Consider the following 15,066-nt stretch of genomic DNA (forward strand, 5'->3'; position numbering starts at 1 on the left):
TGCCTTGCCAAGCCTCGAGGAGAATCCCGAGTTGTGTCTCGCAACTAGGCAAGAGTCCTGACGTGGCTGAACAAACACGTGTGTGGAAGGGCCATCCCCGTCGTAACTCGAGAATATACCCCAGGTTCCCGCCGCAACTCGAGAAAAACCATGAGACTTGCCCCTCGCCGCGAGATGAGGCCCGATTCCCCTGCACTGCGTGCACAGCAATTCTGTGTTGCACATCACACATGAAAGGAGCCTTGATTTCCTTCATGGCACTCCAGAGAAACCCCAAGAACACTGTTTCAAGGTTAGAGGGATCCTGAGGTCACTGTAGCAACACGAAAGAACTCTGTGGACCAAAAATCAACTCGAGATGAGAGGTAAGTCCCTGGCTTCGACTCCAGAGGAATACCACCTTACCAGAAGCACCTCAAGAGGAGGCTTCTCTCAGCTCTAGGTATGTGAGAGGGACCCTGAGTTTGCGGCCTCAAGTGGAATGGACACCGCGATGCTCTGACTCGAAATAAGGCCGGATATCCCTGCAGTGACTGGAATGCAGGCTCGTCTTGCATCTCCCAAGACGAAAGGGTGTCTGAATCCCCTGTGGAGACCACAGAGAAAGACCTAGTTCCCCACCTCATCGCGACAGGAGGCCTCAAATCCTTTGAAAACTCCAGAGGTATGCGGAGATCAGTGCCTCCAAAGGAGACGATGCCTGACTCCTCGTGAAACTTGATAGGAGACCCAGGATTCCTGTGGCACGTGGAAAGGGACCCTTGGTCTCCCGCCTCAGCTGGAGAGGGGTCCCAATTGCCTTGCCAAGCCTCGAGGAGAATCCCGAGTTGTCCCTCGCAACTAGGCAGGAGTCCTGACGTGGCTGAACAAACACGTGTGTGGAAGGGCCATCCCCGTCGTAACTCGAGAATATACCCCAGGTTCCCACCGCAACTCGAGAAAAACCATGAGACTTCCCCCTCGCCGCGAGATGAGGCCCGATTCCCCAGCACTGCGTGCAGAGGAATTCGGTGTTGCACATCACACATGACAGGAGCCTTGATTTCCTTCATGGCACTCCAGAGAAACCCCAAGAACACTGTTTCAAGGCTAGAGGGATCCTGAGGTCACTGTAGAAACGCGAAAGAGCTCCGTGGACCAAGAATCAACACGAGATGAGAGGTTAGTCCCTGGCTTCGACTCCAGAGGAATACCACCTTACCACAAGCACCTCAAGAGGAGGCTTCTCTCAGCTCTAGGTATGTGAGAGGGATCCTGAGTTTGCGGCCTCAAGTGGAATGGACACCGCGATGAACTGACTCGAAATAAGGCCGGATATCCCTGCAGTGACTTGAATGCAGGCTCGTCTTGCATCTCCCAAGAAGAAAGGATGTCTGAATCCCCTGTGGAGACCACAGAGAAAGACCTAGTTCCCCACCTCATCGCGACCGGAGGCCTCACATCCTTTGAAAACTCCAGAGGTACGCGGAGATCAGTGCCTCCAAAGGAGACGATGCCTGACTCCTCGTGAAACTTGATAGGAGTCCCAGGATTCTTGTGGCACGTGGAAAGGGACCCTTGGTCTCCCGTCTCAGCTGGAGAGGCGTTCCAATTGCCCTGCAAAGCCTCGAGGAGAATCCCGAGTTGTCCCTCGCAACTAGGCAGGAGTCCTGACGTGGCTACACACACGTGTGTGGAAGGGCCATCCCCGTCGTAACTCGAGAATATACCCCGGGTTCCCGCTGCAACTCGAGAAAAACCATGAGACTTCCCCCTCGCCACGAGATGAGGCCCGATTCCCCTGCACTGCGTGCAGAGCAATTCCGTGTTCCACATCACACATGAAAGGAGCCTTGATTTCCTTGATGGCACTCCAGAGAAACCCCAAGAACACTGTTTCAAGGCTAGAGGGATCCTGAGGTCACTGTAGCAAAACGAAAGAGCTCCGTGGGCCAAAAATCAACTCGAGATGAGAGGTTAGTCCCTGGCTTCGACTCCAGAGGAATACCACCTTACCACAAGCACCTCAAGAGGAGGCTTCTCTCAGCTCTAGGTATGTGAGAGGGATCCTGAGTTTGCGGCCTCAAGTGGAATGGACACCGCGATGCCCTGACGCGAAATAAGGCTGGATATCCCTGCAGTGACTTGAATGCAGGCTCGTCTTGCATCTCCCAAGATGAAAGGATGTCTGAATCCCCTGTGGAGACCACAGAGAAAGACCTAGTTCCCCACCTCATCGCGACCGGAGGCCTCACATCCTTTGAAAACTCCAGAGGTACGCGGAGATCAGTGCCTCCAAAGGAGACGATGCCTGACTCCTCGTGAAACTTGATAGGAGTCCCAGGATTCCTGTGGCACGTGGAAAGGGACCCTTGGTCTCCCGCCTCAGCTGGAGAGGCGTCCCAATTTCCTTGCCAAGCCTCGAGGAGAATCTCGAGTTGTGTCTCGCAACTAGGCAGGAGTCCTGACGTGGCTGAACAAACACGTGTGTGGAAGGGAGATCCCCGTCGTAACTCGAGAATATACCCCAGGTTCCCGCTGCAACTCGAGAAAAACCATGAGACTTGCCCCTCGCCGCGAGATGAGGCCCGATTCCCCTGCACTGCGTGCAGAGCAATTCTGTGTTGCACATCACACATGAAAGGAGCCTTGATTTCCTTCATGGCACTCCAGAGAAACCCCAAGAACACTGTTTCAAGGCTAGAGGGATCCTGAGGTCACTGTAGCAACACGAAAGAGCTCCGTGGACCAAAAATCAACTCGAGATGAGAGGTTAGTCCCTGGCTTCGACTCCAGAGGAATACCACCTTACCACAAGCACCTCAAGAGGAGGCTTCTCTCAGCTCTAGGTATGTGAGAGGGACCCTGAGTTTGCGGCCTCAAGTGGAATGGACACCGCGATGCCCTGACGCGAAATAAGGCTGGATATCCCTGCAGTGACTGGAATGCAGGCTCGTCTTGCATCTCCCAGGACGAAAGGATGTCTGAATCCCCTGTGGAAAGCACAGAGAAAGACTTAGTTCCCCACCTCATCGCGACAGATAGCCTCACATCCTTTGAAAACTCCAGAGGTCCACGGAGATCAGTGCCTCCAAAGGAGACGATGCCTGACTCCTCGTGAAACTTGATAGGAGTCCCAGGATTCTTGTGGCACTTGGAAAGGGACACGTGGTCTCCCGCCTCAGCTGGAGAGGCGTCCCAATTGCCCTGCCAAGCCTCGAGGAGAATCCAGAGTTGTCCCTCGCAGCTAGGCAGGAGTCCTGACGTGGCTGAACAAACACGTGTGTGGAAGGGCCATCCCCGTCGTAACTCGAGTATATACCCCAGGTTACCGCCGCAACTCGAGAAAAACCATGAAACTTCCCCCTCGCCACGAGATGAGGCTCGATTCGTCTGCACTGCGTGCAGAGCAATTCCGTGTTGCACATCACACATGAAAGGAGCCTTGATTTCCTTGATGGCACTCCAGAGATACCCCAAGAACACTGTTTCAAGGCTAGAGGGATCCTGAGGTCACTGTAGCAACACGAAAGAATTCCGTGGGCCAAAAATCAACTCGAGATGAGAGGTTAGTCCCTGGCTTCGACTCCAGAGGAATACCACCTTACCAGAAGCACCTCAAGAGGAGGCTTCTCTCAGCTCTAGGTATGTGAGAGGGACCCTCAGTTTGCGGCCTCAAGTGGAATGGACACCGCGATGCCCTGACGCGAAATAAGGCCGGATATCCCTGCAGTGACTTGAATGCAGGCTCGTCTTGCATCTCCCAAGACGAAAGGATGTCTGAATCCCCTGTGGAGAACACAGAGAAAGACCTAGTTCCCCACCTCATCGCGACCGGAGGCCTCACATCCTTTGAAAACTCCAGAGGTACGCGGAGATCAGTGCCTCCAAAGGAGACGATGCCTGACTCCTCGTGAAACTTGATAGGAGTCCCAGGATTCCTGTGGCACTTGGAAAGGGACCCTTGGTCTCCCGCCTCAGCTGGAGAGGCGTCCCAATTGCCCTGCCAAGCCTCGAGGAGAATCCAGAGTTGTCCCTCGCAACTAGGCAGGAGTCCTGACGTCGCTGAAGAAACACGTGGGTGGAAGGGCCATCCCCGTCGTAACTCGAGAATATACCCCAGGTTCCCGCCGCAACTCGAGAAAAACCATGAGACTTCCCCCTCGATGCGAGATGAGGCCCGATTCCCCTGTACTGCGTGCAGAGCAATTCCGTCTTGCACATCACACATGAAAGGAGCCTTGATTTCCTTGATGGCACTCCAGAGAAACCCCAAGAACACTGTTTCAAGGATACAGGGATCCTGAGGTCACTGTAGCAACACGAAAGAACTCTGTGGACCAAAAATCAACTCGAAAAGAAAGGTTAGTCCCTGGATTCGTCTCCAGAGGAATACCACCTTACCACAAGCACCTCAAGAGGAGGCTTCTCTCAGCTCTAGGTATGTGAGAGGGACCCTGAGTTTGCGGCCTCAAGTGGAATGGACACCGCGATGCCCTGACTCGAAATAAGGCCGGATATCCCTGCAGTGACTGGAATGCAGGCTCGTCTTGCATCTCCCAAGACGAAAGGGTGTCTGAATCCCCTGTGGAGACCACAGAGAAAGACCTAGTTCCCCACCTCATCGCGACAGGAGGCCTCAAATCCTTTGAAAACTCCAGAGGTATGCGGAGATCAGTGCCTCCAAAGGAGACGATGCCTGACTCCTCGTGAAACTTAATAGGAGACCCAGGATTCCTGTGGCACGTGGAAAGGGACACTTGGTCTCCCGTCTCAGCTGGAGAGGCGTCCCAATTGCCCTGCAAAGCCTCGAGGAGAATCCCGAGTTGTCCCTCGCAACTAGGCAGGAGTCCTGACGTCGCTGAAGAAACACGTGGGTGGAAAGGCCATCCCCGTCGTAACTCGACAATATACCCCAGGTTCCCGCCGCAACTCGAGAAAAACCATGAGACTTCCCCCTCGCTGCGAGATGAGGCCCGATTCCCCTGCACTGCGTGCAGAGCAATTCCGTGTTGCACATCACACATGAAAGGAGCCTTGATTTCCTTGATGGCACTCCAGAGAAACCCCAAGAACACTGTTTCAAGGCTAGAGGGATCCTGAGGTAACTGTAGCAACACGAAAGAGCTCCATGGGCCAAAAATCAACTCGAGATGAGAGGTTAGTCCCTGGCTTCGACTTCCGAGGAATACCACCTTACCACAAGCACCTCAAGAGGAGGCTTCTCTCAGCTCTAGGTATGTGAGAGGGACCCTGAGTTTGCGGCCTCAAGTGGAATGGACACCGCGATGCTCTGACGCGAAATAAGGCTGGATATCCCTGCAGTGACTTGAATGCAGGCTCGTCTTGCATCTCCCAAGATGAAAGGATGTCTGAATCCCCTGTGGAGACCACATAGAAAGACGTAGTTCCCCACCTCATCGCGACCGGAGGCCTCACATCCTTTGAAAACTCCAGAGGTACGCGGAGATCAGTGCCTCCAAAGGAGACGATGCCTGACTCCTCGTGAAACTTGATAGGAGTCCCAGGATTCCTGTGGCACGTGGAAAGGGACCCTTGGTCTCCCGCCTCAGCTGGAGAGGCGTCCCAATTGCCTTGCCAAGCCTCGAGGAGAATCCCGAGTTGTGTCTCGCAACTAGGCAAGAGTCCTGACGTGGCTGAACAAACACGTGTGTGGAAGGGCCATCCCCGTCGTAACTCGAGAATATACCCCAGGTTCCCGCCGCAACTCGAGAAAAACCATGAGACTTCCCCCTCGCCGCGAGAAGAGGCCCGATTCCCCTGCACTGCGTGCACAGCAATTCTGTGTTGCACATCACACATGACAGGAGCCTTGATTTCCTTCATGGCACTCCAGAGAAACCCCAAGAACACTGTTTCAAGGCTAGAGGGATCCTGAGGTCACTGTAGCAACACGAAAGAGCTCCGTGGGCCAAAAATCAACTCGAGATGAGAGGTTAGTCCCTGGCTTCGACTCCAGAGGAATACCACCTTACCACAAGCACCTCAAGAGGAGGCTTCTCTCAGCTCTAGGTATGTGAGAGGGACCCTGAGTTTGCGGCCTCAAGTGGAATGGACACCGCGATGCCCTGACTCGAAATAAGGCCAGATATCCTTGCAGTGACTGGAATGCAGGCTCGTCTTGCATCTCCCAAGACGAAAGGGTGTCTGAATCCCCTGTGGAGACCACAGAGAAAGACCTAGTTCCCCACCTCATCACGACAGGAGGCCTCACATCCTTTGAAAACTCCAGAGGTATGCGGAGATCAGTGTCTCCAAAGGAGACGATGCCTGACTCCTCGTGAAACTTGATAGGAGACCCAGGATTCCTGTGGCACGTGGAAAGGGACCCTTGGTCTCCCGTCTCAGCTGGAGAGGCGTCCCAATTGCCCTGCAAAGCTTCGAGGAGAACACCGAGTTGTCCCTCGCAACTAGGCAGGAGTCCTGACATGGCTGAACACAGACGTGTGTGGAAGGGCCATCCCCGTCGTAACTCGAGAATATACCCCAGGTTCCCGCCGCAACTCGAGAAAAAGCATGAGACTTCCCCCTCGCCGCGAGATGAAGCCCGATTCCCCTGCACTGCGTGCAGAGCAATTGCGTGTTGCACATCACACATGAAAGGAGCCTTGATTTCCTTGATGGCACTCCAGAGAAACCCCAAGAACACTGTTTCAAGGCTAGAGGGATCCTGAGGTCACTGTAGCCACACGAAACAGCTCCGTGGACCAAGAATCAACACGAGATGAGAGGTTAGTCCCTGGCTTCGACTCCTGAGGAATACCACTTTACCACAAGCACCTCAAGAGGAGGCTTCTCTCAGCTCTAGGTATGTGAGAGGGATCCTGAGTTTGCGGCCTCAAGTGGAATGGACACCGCGATGCCCTGACTCGAAATAAGGCCGGATATCCCTGCAGTGACTTGAATGCAGGCTCGTCTTGCATCTCCCAAGAAGAAAGGATGTCTGAATCCCCTGTGGAGACCACAGAGAAACACCTAGTTCCCCACCTCATCGCGACCGCAGGCCTCACATCCTTTGAAAACTCCAGAGGTACGCGGAGATCAGTGCCTCCAAAGGAGACGATGCCTGACTCCTCGTGAAACTTGATAGGAGTCCCAGGATTCCTGTGGCACGTGGAAAGGGACCCTTGGTCTCCCGCCTCAGCTGGAGAGGCGTCCCAATTGCCCTGCCAAGCCTCGAGGAGAATCCCGAGTTGTCCCTCGCAACTAGGCAGGAGTCCTGACGTGGCTGAACAAACACGTGGGTGGAAGGGCCATCCCCGTCGTAACTCGAGAATAGACCCCACGTTCCCGCCGCAACTCGAGAAAAACCATGAGACTTCCCCCTCGCCGCGAGATGAGGCCCGATTCCCCTGTACTGCGTGCAGAGCAATTCCGTGTTGCACATCACACATGTAAAGAGCCTTGATTTCCTTGATGGCACTCCAGAGAAACCCCAAGAACACTGTTTCAAGGCTAGAGGGATCCTGAGGTCACTGTAGCAACACGAAAGAGCTCCGTGGACCAAAAATCAACTCGAGATGAGAGGTTAGTCCCTGGCTTCGACTCCAGAGGAATACCACCTTACCACAAGCACCTCAAGAGGAGGCTTCTCTCAGCTCTAGGTATGTGAGAGGGACCCTGAGTTTGCGACCTCAAGTGGAATGGACACCGCGATGCCCTGACGCGAAATAAGGCTGGATATCCCTGCAGTGACTTGAATGCAGGCTCGTCTTGCATCTCCCAAGATGAAAGGATGTTTGAATCCCCTGTGGAGACCACAGAGAAAGACCTAGTTCCCCACCTCATCGCGAACGGAGGCCTCACATCCTTTGAAAACTCCAGAGGTACCCGGAGATCAGTGCCTCCAAAGGAGACGATGCCTGACTCCTCGTGAAAATTGATAGGAGTCCCAGGATTCCTGTGGCACGTGGAAAGGGACCCTTGGTCTCCCGCCTCAGCTGGAGAGGCGTCCCAATTGCCTTGCCAAGCCTCGAGGAGAATCCCGAGTTGTGTCTCGCAACTAGGCAGGAGTCCTGACGTGGCTGAACAAACACGTGTGTGGAAGGGCCATCCCTGTCGTTACTCGAGAATATAACCCAGGTTCCCGCCGCAACTCGAGAAAAACCATGAGACTTCCCCCTCGCCGCGAGATGAGGCCCGATTCCCCTGCACTGCGTGCAGAGCAATTCTGTGTTGCACATCACACATGAAAGGAGCCTTGATTTCCTTCATGGCACTCCAGAGAAACCCCAAGAACACTGTTTCAAGGCTAGAGGGATCCTGAGGTCACTGAAGCAACACGAAAGAGCTCCGTGGACCAGAAATCAACTCGAGATGAGAGGTTAGTCCCTGGCTTCGACTCCAGAGGAATACCACCTTACCAGAAGCACCTCAAGAGGAGGCTTCTCTCAGCTCTAGGTATGTGAGAGGGACCCTGAGTTTGCGGCCTCAAGTGGAATGGAAACCACGATGCCCTGACTCGAAATAAGGCCGGATATCCCTGCAGTGACTGGAATGCAGGCTCCTCTTGCATCTCCCAAGATGAAAGGGTGTCTGAATCCCCTGTGGAGACCACAGAGAAAGACCTAGATCCCCACCTCATCGCGACAGGAGGCCTCAAATCCTTTGGAAACTCCAGAGGTATGCGGAGATCAGTGCCTCCAAAGGAGACGATGCCTGACTCCTCGTGAAACTTTATAGGAGACCCAGGATTCCTGTGGCACGTGGAAAGGGACCCTTGGTCTCCCGTCTCAGCTGGAGAGGCGTCCCAATTGCCCTGCAAAGCCTCGAGGAGAATCCCGAGATGTCCCTCACAACTAGGCAGGAGTCCTGACATGGCTGAACACACACGTGTGTGGAAGGGCCATCCCCGTCGTAACTCGAGAGTATACCCCAGGTTCCCGCTGCAACTCGAGAAAAACCATGAGTCTTCCCCCTCTCCACGAGATGAGGCCCGATTCCCCTGCACTGCGTGCAGAGCAATTCCGTGTTGCACATCACACATGAAAGGAGCCTTGATTTCCTTGATGGCACTCCAGAGAATCCCCAAGAACACTGTTTCAAGGCTAGAGGGATCCTGAGGTCACTGTAGCAACACGAATGAGCTCCGTGGACCAAGAATCAACACGAGATGAGAGGTTAGTCCCTGGCTTCGACTCCTGAGGAATACCACCTTACCACAAGCACCTCAAGAGGAGGCTTCTCTCAGCTCTAGGTATGTGAGAGGGATCCCGAGTTTGCGGCCTCAAGTGGAATGGACACCGCGATGCCCTGACTCGAAATAAGGCCGGATATCCCTGCAGTGACTTGAATGCAGGCTCGTCTTGCATCTCCCAAGAAGAAAGGATGTCTGAATCCCCTGTGGATACCACAGAGAAACACCTAGGTCCCCACCTCATCGCGACCGCAGGCCTCACATCCTTTGAAAACTCCAGAGGTACGCGGAGATCAGTGCCTCCAAAGGAGACGATGCCTGACTCCTCGTGAAAATTGATAGGAGTCCCAGGATTCTTGTGGCACGTGGAAAGGGACCCTTGGTCTCCCGCCTCAGCTGGAGAGGCGTTCCAATTGCCCTGCCAAGCTTCGAGGAGAATCCCGAGTTGTCCCTCGCAACTAGGCAGGAGTCCTGACGTGGCTGAACACACACGTGTGTGGAAGGGCCATCCCCGTCGTAACTCGAGAATATACCCCAGGTTCCCGCCGCAACTCGAGAAAAACCATGAGACTTCCCCCTCGCCGCGAGATGAGGCCCGATTCCTCTGCACTGCGTGCAGAGCAATTCCGTGTTGCACATCACACATGAAAGGAGCCTTGATTTCCTTGATGGCACTCCAGAGAAACCCCAAGAACACTGTTTCAAGGCTAGAGGGATCCTGAGGTCACTGTAGCAACACGAAAGAGCTCCGTGGGCCACAAATCAACTCGAGATGAGAGGTTAGTCCCTGGCTTCGACTCCAGAGGAATACCACCTTACCACAAGCACCTCAAGAGGAGGCTTCTCTCAGCTCTAGGTATGTGAGAGGGACCCTGAGTTTGCGACCTCAAGTGGAATGGACACTGCGATGCCCTGACGCGAAATAAGGCTGGATATCCCTGCAGTGACTTGAATGCAGGCTCGTCTTGCATCTCCCAAGATGAAAGGATGTCTGAATCCCCTGTGGAGACCACAGAGAAAGACCTAGTTCCCCACCTCATCGCGACCGGAGGCCTCACATCCTTTGAAAACTCCAGAGGTACGCGGAGATCAGTGCCTCCAATGGAGACGATGCCTGACTCCTCGTGAAAATTGATAGGAGTCCCAGGATTCCTGTGGCACGTGGAAAGGGACCCTTGGTCTCCCGCCTCAGCTGGAGAGGCGTCCCAATTGCCTTGCCAAGCCTCGAGGAGAATCCCGAGTTGTGTCTCGCAACTAGGCAGGAGTCCTGACGTGGCTGAACAAACACGTGTGTGGAAGGGCCATCCCCGTCGTTACTCGAGAATATAACCCAGGTTCCCGCCGCAACTCGAGAAAAACCATGAGACTTCCCCCTCGCTGCGAGATGAGGCCCGATTCCCCTGCACTGCGTGCAGAGCAATTCTGTGTTGCACATCACACATGAAAGGAGCCTTGATTTCCTTCATGGCACTCCAGAGAAACCCCAAGAACACTGTTTCAAGGCTAGAGGGATCCTGAGGTCACTGAAGCAACACGAAAGAGCTCCGTGGACCAAAAATCAACTCGAGATGAGAGGTTAGTCCCTGGCTTCGACTCCAGAGGAATACCACCTTACCAGAAGCACCTCAAGAGGAGGCTTCTCTCAGCTCTAGGTATGTGAGAGGGACCCTGAGTTTGCGGCCTCATGTGGAATGGACACCGCAATGCCCTGACTCGAAATAAGGCCGGATATCCCTGCAGTGACTTGAATGCAGGCTCCTCTTGCATCTCCCAAGATGAAAGGGTGTCTGAATCCCCTGTGGAGACCACAGAGAAAGACCTAGATCCCCACCTCATCGCGACAGAGGGCTCAAATCCTTTGGAAACTCCAGAGGTATGCGGAGATCAGTGCCTCCAAAGGAGACGATGCCTGACTCCTCGTGAAACTTTATAGGAGACCCAGGATTCCTGTGGCACGTGGAAAGGGACCCTTGGTCTCCCGTCTCAGCTGGAGAGGCGTCCCAATTGCCCTGCAAAGACTCGAGGAGAATCCCGAGATGTCCCTCGCAACTAGGCAGGAGTCCTGACATGGCTGAACACACATGTGTGTGGAAGGGCCATCCCCGTCGTAACTCGAGAGTATACCCCAAGTTCCCGCTGCAACTCGAGAAAAACCATGAGTCTTCCCCCTCTCCACGAGATGAGGCCCGATTCCCCTGCACTGGGTGCAGAGCAATTCCGTGTTGCACATCACACATGAAAGGAGCCTTGATTTCCTTGATGGCACTCCAGAGAAACCCCAAGAACACTGTTTCAATGCTAGAGGGATCCTGAGGTCACTGTAGCAACACGAAAGAGCTCCGTGGACCAAGAATCAACACGAGATGAGAGGTTAGTCCCTGGCTTCAACTCCTGAGGAATACCACCTTACCACAAGCACCTCAAGAGGAGGCTTCTCTCAGCTCTAGGTATGTGAGAGGGATCCTGAGTTTGCGGCCTCAAGTGGAATGGACACCGCGATGCCCTGACTCGAAATAAGGCCGGATATCCCTGCAGTGACTTGAATGCAGGCTCGTCTTGCATCTCCCAAGAAGAAAGGATGTCTGAATCCCCTGTGGAGACCACAGAGAAACACCTAGGTCCCCACCTCATCGCGACCGCAGGCCTCACATCCTTTGAAAACTCCAGAGGTACGCGGAGATCAGTGCCTCCAAAGGAGACGATGCCTGACTCCTCGTGAAACTTGATAGGAGTCCCAGGATTCTTGTGGCACGTGGAAAGGGACCCTTGGTCTCCCGCCTCAGCTGGAGAGGCGTTCCAATTGCCCTGCCAAGCCTCGAGGAGAATCCCGAGTTGTCCCTCGCAACTAGGCAGGAGTCCTGACGTGGCTGAAGAAACACGTGGGTGGAAGGGCCATCCCCGTCGTAACTCGAGAATATACCCCAGGTTCCCGTCGCAACTCGAGAAAAACCATGATACTTCCCACTCGACGCGAGATGAGGCCCGATTCCCGTGTACTGCGTGCAGAGCAATTCCGTCTTGCACATCACACATGAAAGGAGCCTTGATTTCCTTGATGGCACTCCAGAGAAACCCCAAGAACACTGTTTCAAGCCTAGAGGGATCCTGAGGTCACTGTAGCAACACGAAAGAGCTCCGTGGTCCAAAAATCAACTCGAGATGAGAGGTTAGTCCCTGGTTTCGACTCCTGAGGAATACCACCTTACCACAAGCACCTCAAGAGGAGGCTTCTCTCAGCTCTAGGTATGTGAGAGGGACCCTGAGTTTGCGGCCTCAAGTGGAATGGACACCACGATGCCCTGACTCGAAATAAGGCCGGATATCCCTGCAGTGACTGGAATGCAGGCTCGTCTTGCATCTCCCAAGACGAAAGGGTGTCTGAATCCCCTGTGGAGACCACAGAGAAAGACCTAGTTCCCCACCTCATGGCGACAGGAGGCCTCAAATCCTTTGAAAACTCAAGAGGAATGCGGAGATCAGTGCCTCCAAAGGAGACGATGCATGACTCCTCGTGAAACTTGATAGGAGACCCAGGATTCCTGTGGCACGTGGAAAGGGACACTTGGTCTCCCGTCTCAGCTGGAGAGGCGTCCCAATTGCCCTGCAAAGCCTCGAGGAGAATCCCGAGTTGTCCCTCGCAACTAGGCAGGAGTCCTGACATGGCTGAACACACACGTGTGTGGAAGGGCCATCCCCGTCGTAACTCGAGAATATACCCCAGGTTCCCGCCGCAACTCGAGAAAAACCATGAGACTTCCCCCTCGCCGCGAGATGAGGCCCGATTCCTCTGCACTGCGTGCAGAGCAATTCCGTGTTGCATATCACACATGAAAGGAGCCTTGATTTCCTTGATGGCACTCCAGAGAAACCCCAAGAACACTGTTTCAAGGCTAGAGGGATCCTGAGGTCACTGTAGCAACACGAAAGAGCTCCGTGGACCAAGAATCAACACGAGATGAGAGGTTAGTCCCTGGCTTCGACTCCTGAGGAATACCACCTTACCACAAGCACCTCAAGAGGAGGCTTCTCTCAGCTCTAGGTATGTGAGAGGGATCCTGAGTTTGCGGCCTCAAGTGGAATGGACACCGTGATGCCCTGACTCGAAATAAGGCCGGATATCCCTGCAGTGACTTGACTGCAGGCTCGTCTTGCATCTCCCAAGAAGAAAGGATGTCTGAATCCCCTGTGGAGACCACAGAGAAACACCTAGTTCCCCACCTCATCGCGACCGGAGGCCTCACATCCTTTGAAAACTCCAGAGGTACGCGGAGATCAGTGCCTCCAAAGGAGACGATGCCTGACTCCTCGTGAAACTTGATAGGAGTCCCAGGATTCTTGTGGCACGTGGAAAGGGACACTTGGTCTCCCGCCTCAGCCTGAGAGGCGTCCCAATTGCCTTCCCAAGCCTCGAAGAGAATCCCGAGTTGTGTCTCGCAACTAGGCAGGAGTCCTGACGTGGCTGAACAAACACGTGTGTGGAAGGGCCATCCCCGTCGTAACTCGAGAATATACCCCAGGTTCCCGCCGCAACTCGAGAAAAACCATGAGACTTCCCCCTCGCCGCGAGATGAGGCCCGATTCCCCTGCACTGCGTGCAGAGCAATTCTGTGTTGCACATCACACATGAAAGGAGCCTTGATTTCCTTGATGGCACTCCAGAGAAACCCCAAGAACACTGTTTCAAGGCTAGAGGGATCCTGAGGTCACTGTAGCAACACGAAAGAGCTCCGTGGACCAAAAATCAACTCGAGATGAGAGGTTAGTCCCTGGCTTCGACTCCTGAGGAATACCACCTTACCACAAGCACCTCAAGAGGAGGCTTCTCTCAGCTCTAGTTATGTGAGAGGAACCCTGAGTTTGCGGCCTCAAGTGGAATGGACACCGCGATGCCCTGACTCGAAATAAGGCCGGATATCCCTGCAGTGACTTCAATGGAGGCTCGTCTTGCATCTCCCAGGACGAAAGGATGTCTGAATCCCCTGTGGAAAGCACAGAGAAAGACTTAGTTCCCCACCACATCGCGACCGATAGCCTCACATCCTTTGAAAACTTCAGAGGTACGCGGAGATCAGTGCCTCCAAAGGAGACGATGCCTGACTCCTCGTGAAACTTGATAGGAGACCCAGGATTCCTGTGGCACGTGGAAAGGGACCCTTGGTCTCCCGCCTCAGCTGGAGAGGCGTCCCAATTGCCTTGCCAAGCCTCGAGGAGAATCCCGAGTTGGGTCTCGCAACTAGGCAAGAGTCCTGACGTGGCTGAACAAACACGTGTGTGGAAGGGCCATCCCCGTCGTAACTCGAGAATATACCCCAGGTTCCCGCCGCAACACGAGAAAAACCATGAGACTTCCCCCTCGCCGCGAGATGAGGCCCGATTTCCCTGCACTGCGTGCAGAGCAATTCTGTGTTGCACATCACACATGAAAGGAGCCTTGATTTCCTTCATGGCACTCCAGAGAAACCCCAAGAACACTGTTTCAAGGCTAGAGGGATCCTGAGGTCACTGTAGCAACACGAAAGAGCTCCGTGGACCAAAAATCAACTCGAGATGAGAGGTTAGTCCCTGGCTTCGACTCCAGAGGAATACCACCTTACCACAAGCACCTCAAGAGGAGGCTTCTCTCAGCTCTAGGTATGTGAGAGGGACCCTGAGTTTGCGGCCTCAAGTGGAATGGACACCTCGATGCCCTGCCTCGAAATAAGGCTGGATATCCCTGCTTGACTGAAATGCAGGCTCGTCTTGCATCTCCCAAGACGATAGGGTGTCTGAATCCCCTGTGGAGACCACAGAGAAAGACCTAGTTCCCCACCTCATCGCGACAGGAGGCCTCAAATCCTTTGAAAACTCCAGAGGTACGCGGAGATCAGTGCCTCCAAAGGAGACGATGCCTGACTCCTCGTGAAACTGGATAGGAGTCCCAGGATTCCTGT

Source organism: Cervus elaphus, chromosome 19, assembly GCF_910594005.1.
Source record: "Cervus elaphus chromosome 19, mCerEla1.1, whole genome shotgun sequence".
NCBI lineage: Eukaryota > Metazoa > Chordata > Mammalia > Artiodactyla > Cervidae > Cervus > Cervus elaphus.